Below are 15726 nucleotides of genomic sequence, written 5' to 3'. Positions count from 1 at the left end.
CAGTGGAATGGGTAGGATGCATTTACGAACATATCTCCCTTTTTTTCTCCCTGAGTTATTCATTTCCCAATTTCCCCTTCCCTTGTAAATAAACCTTTTATCAACCTTCATGTCTGTCTGCAGTTTAGCATTAATAAGTCCCCTTTAAGAATGCGGGTGAGGACCCACAGTAGATAACCCCATTTTATATCGGTGTTTGCCCTGTAACAAATCCAGTGCTCCTGCTTCGAGTTGTGCCTGAAAAATTCCTCTTTCTCTTCTGCTTTGCTATTGTGACTTTGGGGAACATCTCAGGTCTCCTTTCCCCTGGGCCATGTATGAGACACCAAGGCATATTTAGATACTGCTCCTCTGGCCATGCAGCCCCTGACTCACCTCCCTCAGGGATCATGAAATGGTGTTTGAGTTATTGGCTTGTGCTCCTGTTACAGGTGTGCAGTTTTAGTCATTTATTTTAACCCCCAGTGTATTGTCAACAGAAGCCTTAATATTTGTTGACTGTGCTGACATTACCAGGCTGGCAACTTTAAAAAGAGTAATAATAATACTGTCTTCCACTTACTTGGCCCCGACCACTCTATTTCCATAAACCCTTGCCAGCCTGAATTTCAAAAGCATGTTTTGCTGCTTTATGAAGCCATTTGTAGGGAGGGAATCAAGGCATCCAAGTATTGCCAGCCCGGGTTTCCTGAGCTGGAGTGTCTGCTCTCCAAGTGGGTGGGCTCCCATGCTGCAGGCTTTTTGACCAAGCAGTTTTGAGTCCCTCACATTAAACCAAATCTACTGGGTAGACCGTCACAGACCAGAAGATTGGTGGTGCTGTCTAATTCCTTGCAGGCACTCCAGGAAGGAGGCCTGTCTGAAGCTCCACCATGAAACTCAGGGTTATCCAATTCATTCATGATTGGAGAATACAAGGTCAATATATATAAATATAAACTTTAATCCTGTGGTGGTGCAGTGGTTGAGCGCTGGGCTGCGAGGCTGCCTGCAGCCTCTGCAGCGCTGGTTCATTCCTTGGCCGCCGGTGAGGGTCCCACAAAAAAAAAAGTAAAATTTGGCAGTCTGTCACTTGGTGGATTGGAGGAGATTTTGTGGAGCCTCAGTAGCTCCTGAGAAACCTGAGGGAATTTCTCCCTTTCCTCATGGTTAAGGCATTACAAAAATTTGTCCTATTTGGTTTTCCTGGTGAAGTAAAACTGAAAGGGAGTCATGGTCACTTGGGGAAATAAAATATAAAACTTAGGCATGTACAGAAATGTGAACATTGGTTTTCTGAAACTTTCATAAAACATTTCAGTGCCTGATATGTATGCAAATTGTAAATTTTGACTGTTGTCCTGCAGTATCATGTACTTCGTTGGTTTGATGTCTGCAGTCATGGGGCACTTTTTTGTTTTTTTAAAGCAGAGTGAACTTGTGTTTGCATGCTCTCTCCCCTTGATACCAACACAGTATGAACAAGTGGTCGTAATGTTTACTACTCATGACAGAGTCTATTTTTGTCTGCTGCACCTAAAAATTGGAAACATGTTTCATTTTGTGACTTTGATTAAATGTTTTCCAGAAAGTTAAATTTGAGCTAAACCAAGAAGCAGAGAACCTGCCACTTTATATGGAAGTTTCCAGAGACCTCCAAAGAGGGTAAGGAAGCTGACCTCCATGGGCAGGACTGGACATCCTGGAACAAGAAAAAAATTGTGGTAACCTTGAAAAGAAGACACCCCAGGTGGCAGCTGATGAAACCAACTTTGTTTCTGAAGCCTGCAGGGACTGGATGTCACACCTTCACTCTGATTGTATATGGCATATTTCAACAAAGCCAGCGTAAAATTCTGTTTGGTTATCCTGACCTGTGATGTTACGCAAAAATAGGTGAAATGATCTGAAAGTGGATTTAGTTTCCAAATATTTTACTGTACTGTTGGAGTGAATGGGGATCAGCGTGGATGGCACTTGTTTCTATTTTTTTTTTTAAATAGAAGCATGTTTTATTTATTTGCTTGTTCGTTTGTTTTTGTTTATACATGCACTGGGTACAGTCAGAAGCGCGGGAGGGTGAGAGAATTCACCAGAGCCAGAGCGGGGAGCAGAGCAGGCAGAAGGACCGAAGTACACTGCTGAGGGGAGCAGCGGGCGGCAGGGAGGTCTGCGCGCCATGTGGGACCCTCCTCCGGTGGCCGGGGAGCAGCCGGGAATCGAACCGGCACTGCAGAGGCTGCGGGCAGCTTCGCAACCCAGCGCTCAACCGCTGCGCCACCATGGAGGCCCAGATGGCACTTGTTTCTAGATAAGTTACATCAGGTATTAATTTTTTTTCTTCTGGTAATTTTGATATCTTTGCTGTTTTGTGTTGCCTAATGCCTCTTCATGATTTTCCTTTTTAGTGTGGGCTAATTTCCAGGCATGAAGGACGGGCATACTGGACATTCCTGGACAATACTGGTAACTGATTATTGCTTCTTTTACATACCCTAAAACCCTACAAAATTCTGTCTCTTAAGGCTACACCCTGGGGTCTGCAGTTAAAAAAACAACAAAAGAAGGAGTCTAGAGGATTGCTTGTCCCCATAGGTCCTTATACACTGAGCTTGATTTACATTTAAATTCTTGAATGACAATGCTTTGGCCTAACAACTGGTGAGCAACAGCTCATTCCTGATTCCTCTGGTTTCATGGCAATACAACAACATTTTATCTCAGCAGAAACAAGTCTTAGGCCATTGGTTGTAGATTACCATCTGTTGCAAGGACCAATTTGGCTGGGACTTAAAACATTTAACATCGGGGAGAGGGTTTGTTTCTGTTTTATCACTCATAAAGCCATGTTCAGTTAGAGCAATAAAGGACCAGTCTTATTCCAGAACTCCAGCCATTACTGATACAGCCACCTCCTGGGATGCCACCCATAGGAGTCAAAATGAAAAAGAGGATCCCTTCCCATGGACTGTGCAGTCCTCCGGAACATCAGATCAAGACTCAGTGCCCTTGAGGCTGCTGTATGCTGACGTGGTCAACATCAACAGGTCGTCTGGACATCACAGACTCAATTGTGGTTTGTTGGGATATCATTCTATCCCTTTTAATGCAACCCTCTCCTGAACAGATGTTCAAAGACAACTTCATGGTACATGGTACATTCCATAATAACCTTGGTCTTGTCATGGAATTTAGAGATAAGTTATTGCAACCATTAGCACAATTGCAACAAAAACACAAATGCCAAAATGGTGCATTTGAATGACATTGGGTAATGGCTAAATCCAACAAATCCTCAACATTAAAATTTGGATGTTGTTTAATATTGTATTATTTTTGTTTATTTTTCCTGCACAGGAACTAATTTACACGCATTAAATTTTGTAAAACCTTTGGGGATCATCTTGCTGTTCTTTATACTAACTCTTGTTTATGCACATCTGCTACTCTGTAGAGTGCTCTCCACAAGCAAATGAAAATGCCCTGGGAGTGGAAACAACGGCACCACCTTATTCACTATGAAGGCTTTATTAAAAAAAAATAACAAACATAAAAGAGGGAGATGTTGGAAACCCCTAAGGTGTGAAGTGCTGAGACAGAGAGCAGGGCAGTATCATGATGGGAAGATTGATCAACACTGGCTAGAAGACTGGCCCATGTCCAGACCATGATGTTCTTTCCTGTGTCAGCAAAGCTAGGCCCGAGAAACAAGGGAGCAGAATAAACCCGATGACACAGGACCTTGGTGGTGAGTGTGAGCCTGGACCAAGCTAAGAGAGTGATTCATTGTCTGGTGACTAACGGGGGTGGGGGTTGGTGGGGCGGTTTGTTCAATCAACATGAGTTGCACCGGGCACTCGGGATTCCTGAGCCCAGAATGTGAGTCAGTCGTCATGGTTACCCCCTGCTTGCCAAATCCAGAGGCCCATCTCAGCCACCAGCATCTGCCCCGCCTGCATGCACAGGTCTCATTCCATTCGGGTCCTTTTGGGTCAATTCTCCCAAGTCTCTTCCTCACTGTCACAGCCTTGATGGGTTGAGAGAACACAGACGACTCCTGTCTGAGTGGCCTTTTCTGGGTGGCCTCTTTCAGGCAGGAGGTTGGCACGCCCAGGCCTTCTTTTCTGGCTACCTCCATGGTCATGGGCTTGAAGACAAGCTAAGGAGTAGAGTCCCACATTGGAGTGGACTTCCTGACTAGCTTTCAGTGGATGAAAAAAATTGCATTTCATTATGGTTTTTACTTGGATTGTATGACAACCATGAGAAAAACAAGCCAGTATTTCAGCTTTCCTATCTCCATGGAAGGGCTGTGAGTTTTCTGCTGGCCTGTCCAAGAGTTTGGCTGGAGACACACCCTGTGAGCCTCAGAGCTTTCAGCCTCAGAGCTTTCACCCTGAGGTTCTCTGTGCCTGAAATACTTGTTCCCTCACTTTCTTCACCAAGAGCCACCTCCTCAGAGGGGCTTCCCATGTCCCTCTGTTCAGACGCACCCCCCTCTGTCACCTTCACCTTTCTGCCCCCCTCTCCATCACACCTACTACTCCCTATATGACTGACATGGCTGATCCCTGCACCACCCCTCATCCTGACCCAACAGCTCTGCAGCAAATCATGCTGGGCAGGCGGTGCAAATCATGCTGGGCAGGCGGTGAGGCACATCTCTAGCGATGAGTTGTTCTTGCTTGCTCCAGGTGGCTGGGAATTTCCTCCTCCTGAGGGATCTGGGCTCCTACACCCCCATATTGGTAGCCATGAGCACAGAGGTTCTTGCCACCCATGGGTGTCATCTCCATTGTCTTCACAGTGTTGGACAGTTTCCAGGGTGCCGGCGGGTCTCCTGGGGATCCCCAATCAGTGCAGGATCTGACCCAGCAGGCTGCTCAGGAATGGATGAACAGGGACCTCTGTGTCCTCCTTGCCCAAATGGCAACCTGCCAATGCTGGCCAGTGTTCAACATCTAGCCCACCCTCCCCTGGTTCCTCCCTGACTGGTACTCACCACTCTGCCATCAGCCACCCTCAGGGAGATGGCTCCTCACTTTCCCTTCCTTCTCAGCTTACCTTCTTCCCAGATCCAAGCAGAGAGGGTGCTGCCTGCTGGACCAGGTTCATCCCCTCCCTACCAGGCCCGCAGGCTCAGGCCAGTACTTCACTCCAAGTCTTGGGGGAGCCCTGACAGGAGAGGATGAGACTCACTCAGAATGGTGACACCTGCCCTGCATTCCTGCTGCATCACCACTGTGTGGAAATTCAAGGTGAAAATAGAGGTAAATAGCACATGTTTCCTCCAAAGATCATGACAGTGTCAAAATACTAAGATCAGTGGTGAAGTCTTGAGTGTCCTTAAGGTCTTAAGTGGAAATGTTGGTGAGGATGTCCATTTTGTGGTTCTGTATGCAGTATCATTTCAAAATTGCTCAGATGGGTTGAGCTTATACTAGAACATTCTTTGTCATCATAGCAACCTTGAAAGTTGCCATGTCAAAAGCAATAAAGTACATGGATAGATACTGCAAGAGGCATCTGTAGCATCTTCATGATGCTCTTTCATGTGTGGCTGACATCAATTCATTAAGAGTGAACTGTTTTCAGATAAAGATAAAATCCCCCCTTTAAAAGAAGGGACTTTAAGGGCTCCCCTGGTGGCACAGTCGGTTGAGCACAGCTCTGTGAAGCTGTCCACAGCCTCTGCAGTGCCATTTCGATCCCAGCTGGCCAGCAAAGGTCCCACATGGGATTGTAGACCTCTTCTGTCTTGCCTACTGCTCCCCTTAGCAGTGTATTTCGTCAGTCTCTCTGTTCTGTTTCCCGCTCTGTTTCTGGTGAATCCCCCACCCTCCCACACATCTGGCCTGTACCCCATTCTTGTATAAGTAAATCTTTAAAAGAAGAGAATTTAGATATTGTTGGCATACCTATGGTTCCTTGAAATGTCACTGGTCATTCCCTGAGGTTTTATATCCTTCCTCAGTTTTTCATTGGAGTGTTTTTTTAGCACCCAAGCAATTGACAGTTGGCATGCCTGCTTGGAAGTCAGCCCACGGCAGCACTTCCACAAAAGTGGAACTCTATTTTGCTGCCACCATTTCTTGTTGACTGTGGAATCTCTGCTACCATCATCAGGAATTGAGCTCTAGGGGGAGACAGAAAATGACAGTGTGCCGTCTGGCAGGACACTGAGGGTGGCTATCAACATTGTGCAAGTAGACTTGGAACATAGGAATTTCATTCTATTTATCCCATTATTTTTTGTGGGTTTTTTTCCTTCTGTTTTTGCCCCGTGAGCCTCTCCTTCCTCAGCCTTTCCCCGCCCCCTACATGTTTATGTCCCATCACTGCTCACTGACACAGCTGTGGAAGTGGCGGAGACGAGGCAGCAAGGGCGGGGCGGGCTGGTTGTGGAGAGCTCTGCTTGTGTCATTTTGGTCTTGGAGGGACATGGACATTTCTGGGGTCAGAACATTGCTGAGTGTGACCCTGTGGGTTCCCGGGGCTCATAAATGAAAGTGCATTCCCCAAGTGTGCTCCCAGCTCCTTCCTGCTGCACTGATCAACCCCTGGGGTGGGTGTTCTGGGCTCTCCGTTCTGTTCGTTGATCTGTGTGTTTTATTTTTGTGGAGATTTAGGATGTAATTGGGGAACGTATTGTAAACTTTTCTGAGGCTGACACCCCCCTCCCCACCCCAGGTCCAGCAGGCAGGAGGGTAGAGTCGTGTCCCAGTCTCCCCGGGGCACAGGTTCTGACCCAGGGGGTTGCGTGGTGCCTGGGGCTCTGCATTTCTCACACGGGGTCTGAGATTCTGCCCCTGCTGGTCTTGGGTTCACATGTGAAGGTTGAGGTGTCACTTACCTGTTGTGCAGCTGACGTGGCCATTCAGAGCCTGGAAGAGGGAACTTTCACCCCTGGAAACTGCCTCATCGGGCGACTTTAGACTCTCCCTTGAATAGAATCCAGGCTTTCCTGAGCCTTGAGTGACCAGGAGCAACATGGCCTGCCACATTCTGGCTACAAGTATTTAATTTTCTAACATGGTTATTATTAACCTATTCAGTGTATTGAAACCTGTGACCATCTCTGCATCACTAAAGGACACTGAGATTGAGATTCTCAGTGAGATTCTTGCAGCAGGGATAGCTGTGTGCTATCACCAATGGGGATGGAAGGTCCTTCGTGGGGAATCATCTGAGACACTGAAGGGCCCATTCTTTTTTTTTTTTTAAAGGAATTCTTTTTTTATTTAAATTTTTTATTTTATATAATTCTTACATCTTTTTTTTTCATCTTTGCAAAACGTATCCATTTTCATTTTGGCTATATTCCCTACACAATTGCACCTCCCCCCTTATTTTGACTCTAGTCCTTCCTTTCCCCACCCCTCCCCACCAGTGTGTCTCTGGTTTATAGTTGCTTGTTGATTTTGATTTTTACTTTGTATTGATTAGTCTTTTTCCTGGTCTCTTATTTAGGTTTTCTAAATTCCTGCTATGAGTGAGACCATCCGGTATTTTTCTTTTTCTTTCTGACTTATTTCACTGAGCATGATTGAAGGGCCCATTCTTAAGTTCTTGAGATGTTTTCTCTATTGATATCTGGTGCGGAGAGGATCCCTCCTATTTTAGAGAGTGAATAAGCCACAATCACTCATTCACCTGGAAAGTGGACATTTTGTAGATAATCTACTTACTTTTTAATATTTATAATCTGTTAAAGTGATATTACCTCCATCCTTTCATGCTTCCTTTGGAAAGAAGTTGAACTCTTCAGGTCATGAGAAAGAAACTGATGTTCATTGAGCACTTGTTGGAGATTACCTGACCCTGTGCAAGAAGTTGATTACTTATGTGATCTCATTGATGACACTATAGAGACATTATTCCTATTCCATAGTAGAAAATCCTAAGGTCCAAAAGACAATGAACTTGTGTAAGATCATACAAATAAGGACAAAGGTCAGGGATTTTTGTACTCCATATTTTTGGCCAAATCAGAAATTGTCAAATGAGGCTAAACAGTAAACTCGCTCAAGACCAGGGGGAGGGGAGAATTGTGGGAAACCCTGTGCATCCTCAGAACAGCTACATGGGTGTTTGAGGTCCTTCATAAAGAGGGAGCCTCAAGTTAAATGAAAAAATTAATGCATAATTATGTTACATGTAGATGCTGACTTTAATGTTGCACATGATTTATTTAATAGTTATAGAAAAAACTCTAATGCCAAATGTGATTGCTACTCATAAGAGACTGCCTTTCAAAATAGCCTTTTCTGTAATTATTCCCATGCAGCAGGCTAGTTGCTATACCTACCAGAGGGAATTCCTGGAGATCTAGAACAATTGATAAGAAAGGGATTCCTCAGCAGCGCCTGCAGTATTATTCAGGATAAGACACCCCTTAATTGTTAATGTTTTGAATCTAATCTATACAAGTGGGAAACATACTAGAAGCAGTGACTAGTGTCCTCAGGATGTTGGTATTCATGGTGATTGTTTTGTTATTCATGTTTCCTCTGTTGACAAATTTCTCAGTGAACTTATGTCATTTTGTGATTAGATTAAAAAAGGTACATAGTTCCAATGTTTAGATTCTTGGCTATTGCTCTTGGTAATTCTCTTTCAGTATGAAGAGCACAGATCCATTCTCTGAAATGATCTTGATTAATTTTGCCATTACAATGAACCAAATGTAAATTGAGTGTGAAGAAGTATGTTCTTCTTTAAAAAGAGAATCTTGAGGGCCTCACTGGTGGCGCAGCAGTTGAGCGCTGGCCTGCGAAGCTACCTGCAGCTTCTGCAGCTCTGGTTTGATCCCCGGCCAGCGGGTAATGGTCCCACATGGTGTGCAGAAATTTCCTGCCTGCCCGCTGCTCCCCTCAGCAGTATAGTTCATCAGTCTGCCTGTTCTGCTCCTGTACAGGTGGATTCTGTCACAGAATCTCTCACAGAATCTCTCCCGCAATTCTGGCTGTACCCAGTGCTTATATAAAATAAAATAAATAAATCTTTAAAAGAAAGACAAAAAAGATAACCTAGAGATGTGGGCAGCTCTCCTGCCTGCCTATGACTGTGCAGGTGTTTCTTTTCACAAACGTTTTCGTTTGCATCTCTTTCTTCCTGCTTGTGTCTGTGAATTGTCCTATACTTACCTTCACTTTTAAATTGTCCTTTGGATATAAACAATATACTAAACAATTCTATGGAGATAAAATAGGTCCAGTTCATCGTGATACATGTCCTTAAACATATTGTGACAAACATTTCTCTATCCCAGAACCAGCTGTGATTAGGTTTGCCATAATGGGCATAGAGCCAGCTCCAAACAGCAGCCTCAGCAAAATATTTTTTTGTATTTAATTGGTATACTACACTGCACCAAATAAAAGATAGTGCAGGCACACCTTGGAGGTTTTTTTGGTTCATTTCCTGAATACCACAACAAACCTAATATTGCATAAATCAAGTCACTATTTTTTGTTGGTTTCCTAGTATGAATAAAAATTGTTCAACCTGTAGTGTTTACTATTAAGTGTGCAACAGTATTTTGTCTAATGAGAAAATACCCTAATGAGATATCACTGAGACATGAGGTGAGCATATACTTTTTTTGGAAAATAGCGCTGCTGGACTTACTGCAGTCAAGGCCACCACAAACCTTCAATTTGTTAAAAGCAGCATCTGACAGGTGTGAAAATGTGAAATAAGCAGGACAGGGGGTGCCTTTATACACACTTCTGAGAATGATTCTTTGGGATTTAATAAAGTTTACACCCCTGGATAAATGGACTACAACTTAATGATGATGTCTGTGCATAACTATTTTTTCATCAGTTATGTCAGCACAGGAGAGTGTGTATTCTTTTCCATGATAGAAAGTTCTATGAACACACAAAGTAGTAAACAAGGGTTAGCCAAGTGCCTGCTGTCTGCCAGGGACTGTGCTATACACACAGCCTTCATAAAATTTATTGTAGCCTTTTAAAAATTTAAAAACCTTATAGCTACCATTGGTTGAATATCAGTTGTAAGTAGAAAATAGGGAATTTAGCTCTGATTATGTTGTTGAAAAGCTACAGAGGAAACACACATGACTTGACTTCTGGCTAAATTTTTCCTCGGGCTGTAAATCCATGTATCCGCAGTAAGGAAGCCAATACTCCCTGCCAACACTCTGATTTTTGCTCCCCAAACTGGACATTACTGTCAACATTTGGGATGATGGTACCATTGCTGTGCTTTGTTGGTTTGAATCATTGTTGATATTTTAGATTTTTTTCTATTTATACATTTGTATTTATTTATGCATACAAGAACTCTACCAATTTCTAATTCAAAGTTTGTTTTTCCTTCTGTTTAAAGATTTGGCTTATTTTTGTGTAGAAGCACTGGAGTGAAGGCCAGAGGTGTGGGGGGATGAGAGGATTCACCAGAGATAGAGTGTGGAGCAGAACAGACAGATCTACTGAAATACACTGCTCAAGGGAGCAGCAGGCAAGACAGGATATGTCTGCTGTGCCCTATGTGGTTGAGCTCCCTGGCTGGGGATCGAAATCAGACTCTCTTGTGGGCCGTTGTGGTGATAGTGCTGAGACATAAGCCCTAGGCTACCAGGGAGGCTCTCAAAGTTTGTTTTAATATTGGATAAGCACAATTATTTGTTAAGTCATTTTAATGTTATGAAATACAATTATAAATATTTAAAAGTTATATTTGAAGGTGAATGAAAAATATTTTCATTATGAATGTGATTGTGGGCATTGTCTCAGAAGCTTGTAAATGTTCTCTCTGAGAACTGTAGAATTGGTAGTATTCTTTAGATGCAGACTTTGCAGTTTGAAGCCAATTGAAAAATTGGCATTTTTGGTATAATGGAAGATGTAGTTATCATTGCATTTCAGATTAAATAATTTAGAATATCATAATAACTAATATTCCAAATAATCTGGAATAATTGGGAATGAGTCTGTGTGGGTGACTGTGGTGTTATGTTCTCTCTGAGTTAGGATAATGCATGTGCTATTGCTTGGACATCCTCAGTGGTCACTTCATTCTGATGGTTTTAGAGTGAACCTCCTCTTCTGTTTGTTCCCAATATTTGGTGCTAAGTTTTCATGGTTTCCACTTGTGTAAAATAAGCTAAGGACATACATGTATCAATACTAAAAGTAGCCTTTGATCTGGGTCTGCAGTTAATGAATTTTATAGAAAAAAACTTGTAGGGTGCATATTCAGCATTAGTGCACACAGAAAGACCATGATATTTGCAGTGGCAGGTGCCTTTTTTCCTTAAGCACTGGAATGGAACAAGAAGAATCCTAACAGTTCAAAGATTATACTTTTTTTTAAACATTTTTTTAAAGATTTATTTATTTATACAAGCACTGGGTACAGTCAGAAGCGCGGGAGGGTGAGAGAATTCATCAGAGCCAGAGCGGGGAGCAGAGCAGGCTGAAGGACCCAAGTACACTGCTGAGGGGAGCAGCGGGCAGCAGGAGAGGTCTGTGCGCCATGTGGGACCCTCCTCCGGTGGCCAGGGAGCAGCTGGGGATCGAACTAGCACTGCAGAGGCTGCAGGAAGCTTCATAACCCAGTGCTCAACCACTGCGCCACCGGGGAGGCCCGATTATACTTTTTATATAAATAATCTTGACATGAGCTAAGCAGGCTGAGGTCTGAGCATCCCTAACATACAAATGCTATGTCCATGTTCAGGGAAGATATTCCTTTCTGTTAGCGGTGTAGCTGGGTGTTTTTACTGAAATGAGTAAGTCTTAAGTGGCCCGGTGTGAACCACGGATATTAATATGGAGAAGTTAACTTCATTAAAATTGTAGGGAGATCATCGAGGGTTAGAAGGAGTGCTTATCGTGTGTGGTTCACTTCAATGTCTTGGAATGAAACCTTGCAGGTTTTATATAACTGGTTGGGGATGAAGAAGTTTGTGGGTTACAACCCTGGCTGCCAAAACTGCTAGAGCCTGTGTGCTCATGAACCAAAGTGCATTGAGAGGTCAGTGCCTTGTCCTATATGCCTTACTATGTAGAACTCAGAACCAGAAGGAAAACTCAGGTGAGTGTTTGAGATGATTCTTGGTGAGCAGCAGACCAGGTCAGCCAGCCAACGAGCAGCTCTTCAGCCATGTTCCTCTTACACCTTGGTATCAGCAGAGCTATAAGCATGAGACAGCTTTTGACTTGTAGCTGTCTAGTCCTTTTCCTATGAAGATAGAATCTGATAATCATATGACTTATTCTCTCAATGAAATCTTTTTGAAATGTGCCTGACTACCGTGCAGAAACTCTTTGCTATGCTATGAAGGTGAGTGTGTATCTAGATTCTTCCCCCTACTCAATAGTTCCAGGTGGGCACTGCTGGTTCATCTCCCCTGAGGTGGCCACTTTCATGACACTTCCTAGCCCTGCCAGTTGCTCTTCCTGCTCTTAGCTCAGGCTGTTTCCAGAGTGTGCTGACTCAACACAAGTTTGTTTGTTTGTTTTTTCATTAGGCCCATGTGTGTTCTCCTTCCTCGCTTGCTTTGGCTGCTGCAAGGAATACTGAAGCACCTTCCTCCAATCCTGCATATTCTATCATCAAGACATTCTCAGTAGTGCCATAGCAACTGGAATAGGGTGAAAACTGATTCTTGGAGACAGAGGGAAGGTTTTATTTGTGTGTTTGTCTATGTGTGTTGAATACATATAGTGCATCAATGGATAATTACCTGTGGCATTAAAATTTCATGATGATTAAGTAAAACACCTGTTTTTTTATTTCTTTACCCTTTTATTTTACTTCCTAAACTTTGAGATTGCTATTTTTTTTTCATTTGCTGGTAGTACAGAGCTAATGCTGTTCCTTTTTTGGGAGTCTAAAGTACTTATGTCTTATTCCTAATGAAGCCCTTCGTGTACTTGTTTCTTGTGCAAAGTCAGCATCAGAATCTTGAAGACTGACCGATAGACAGAATGAACTGTTGGCAAGGGTGAGGCGAAATATGTACTTTCATTCATTCCTGAGGAAAGAATAACTGTTCTGCTATTCTGCAGACAACCATGAATTTAGGCTATTTATACTGCCTGTGTTAGTAATTCTGTATTTTTGGAAATGACCTAAGGAAAGGCTGAAATACTGGTACAAATCTGTACGTGTGACAGTGTTGACCAGCACCTGCTTATAGTAACAAATAGTTGGAAACATCTGCGTGAAAACCCTCGGGAATGAATGAGTACGTCCATGGGACGAGATGCAGCCCTTAGAGGGCAGCCCATGAATGGGGGCAGAGGAAGGCTGGAGGGGTCTGGGGACACTAAGGCTGAGCCCCGGCGGGCGCCCCCTGGCGGGGAGGCCGTGAAGCGGGCGCCCGGGGAGTGTGATGGAGGCTCTGGGGTCGGGTAGGCAGGGGCGGTGGTATGGGGGCGGCGGTATGGGGGCAGCGCGGGGAGCTGGAGAAAGAGGAGGGGAGGGGCGGGACGGATAGGGGATGGTTAGGGACGGGAAGCGATGGGCGGGGCGGGCACGGAAGGGGCGGGATTGGGCGGGACAGGGCGTGGCGTGGGGCGCGCAGGGAGAAGGAGCGGAAGGGGGCAGGATGGCAGGGACCGGCAGGGGAGGCGGGACAGGCGGGACGCGCGGGACGCGGCACGGGTTGCGGGGTGGGGGGCGCGGGGAGGAGAAGCAGGTGGGCCAGGGCTGCAGGATGGGGGCGGCGCCCAGGAGGGCGTGAAGGAGGAGCAGGTGCGAGTCTTTAACTCCAAGTAGACGCGTCCCGCCTTTCAGGGGTTCCGAGCTCTGCTGACATTATTTTGGGGTGACGCGGCTACTGGCCCGGGTCACGGAATCCTGAAATGCCGGCCGCGGCGGGGGCGTGGCCACGCGAGCGCCCAGGTGTGTCCGGGCCGCTCACCTGCCCGCCCACCTACCCGCCGGGACTGCGCGCGGCTCCCAGCCGCCCCCTCTGGCGTCTCTGCCGTCCCGGGGCTCGGGGAGGTCGGCACTGTGGGAACCGCCCCTCAGGACCCCGCGGGCCCCGGCGTGTCGCGGGAGGACGAGGTGAGCCGGAGGGCGGGAGGTGAGCGCGTCTCCCTGGGCTGCTGACGGGAGGGTCCGGTCAGAGGACGAGGGCGCTGGTGCGGAGGACTGGGGGCTCTTTGGGGTCACACGGTCACGCAGGGGATCAGTTTCATGCCTGAGTGGGACCCCCTGATGGACGTGGGTCACCCGAGTTTGCTGCCGGCTCCTCGTGGCTCGAGGACGCGCCTGGGGGTTCTGGGGGCTCCTCTGCTCTGAGCTAGTGTGTGTGCCTATTACTGTGGGTGATGATGTCCTTGGCACAGACTAAGATTTTTCTGGGGTGACACCCCCTCCCCGGCCCGGGTCTTGCAGGCAGGAGGGGAAGCCACGGCCCGACCCCCAGTCTGAGCAGCTGGACCCGCCGTCCGCCCCCGCAGGGGAGGCGGCTCCTCAACCCCCGGCTCTGGAGGCCACAAAGGAGGTTTAACCCGCCAGCCTGGGCGTCTCCTCAGGGCTTCTTAGAGGCGGAGATTGAACCCCAGCAGCGCCTCTAGGGAGGCTGCTCCAATCTGGTGGGCCTAGGAGATGCCCCTCCTCAGAACAGCAGGGCTTTGGATCCAGCCGCTCACTTTTCCTAGGATCATAATTTCAAGTCTCAGTTTTTGAAGTTTTTGACATTTTCCCGGGTTCACATCCTCCATTTCATCACTTTACCTTGCATCGCCTGCCCCGCCTGTGTGACGTGGTGTTTTCCATCCCCTCTCCCTGTCCTGCCACTGTCCCTTTGTCCTGCCGCCACCGCCTGGACCTCGGCACACGACGACTCCTGTCTGCGGCCTTCTGGGGGCCCCCGTCACTGAGGGGTGGCGCGTTTGTGCGTTCTTGTTATGCATCACCCCCCCCCCCCCGTAGTTCGTTGGCTTAAGGGTGAGCTTAAAAGTGGAAGTGTTTGTGGACTTGGAGGGGACTACTTGAGTGGCTTTCAGCCAAGGGACAGATGATATTTTATTATGAATTTACTTGGATCATACGACAACCCTGAGAAGAACAGGCCAGCATTTCAGCTTTACGGCTTCATGTCGCACCTGTTTCCCCACAGGCCTTATTGATACTGTATGATCAAGACAAACACTGTCACCACAGGGCTTTTGCACCTGAGGTTCTGCCCTTCATTGTGAAATAATATTCTCAGGGGACCCTTCTCAGGCACTGTCTATAATGCACCCCCATCTACACTCACCGCTTTCACAGCCTTTTATTCGTAACACCTGTCTCTACCTGATACTAATTTTCCCCAACCTCATCCTTTTTCCCTCATTACCCTTCCCTTCCCTCTGAAGCTCAGAAATCTCACTGTTTATTTAGCAGGTGCTGCTTTTTTTTTTAATTTATTTATACATGGACTGAGGTATAGTCAGAGCTGCAGGAATGTGAGAGAATTCACCAGAGACAGAGTGGGGAATACAATAGGCAGATGGATGGAAGAGATTGCCGAGGGGAGCAGTGGGTGAGACAGGAGAGGCCTGCCTCACCATGTGGGAATCTCCCTGGCTGGCGGAGAATGAAACCCATGCTGCAGAGGCTGTGGACAGCTTCACAGCGGGGTGCTCAACCTGCTGCACCACAGGGGAGGCCCTAGCAGGTGCTATTTTATATTAGTAATTAGCTTTATTGATTTTTTTGCTATGGAAGCTTCCAGTGTTTGTCTTCGTCATTCTGTCTGGCTTTGCAACACATGTG

Source organism: Talpa europaea (assembly GCF_964194135.1).
Source record: "Talpa europaea genome assembly, chromosome: 1".
Taxonomy (NCBI): domain Eukaryota; kingdom Metazoa; phylum Chordata; class Mammalia; order Eulipotyphla; family Talpidae; genus Talpa; species Talpa europaea.
Note: the sequence above shows the minus strand (reverse complement) of the source record.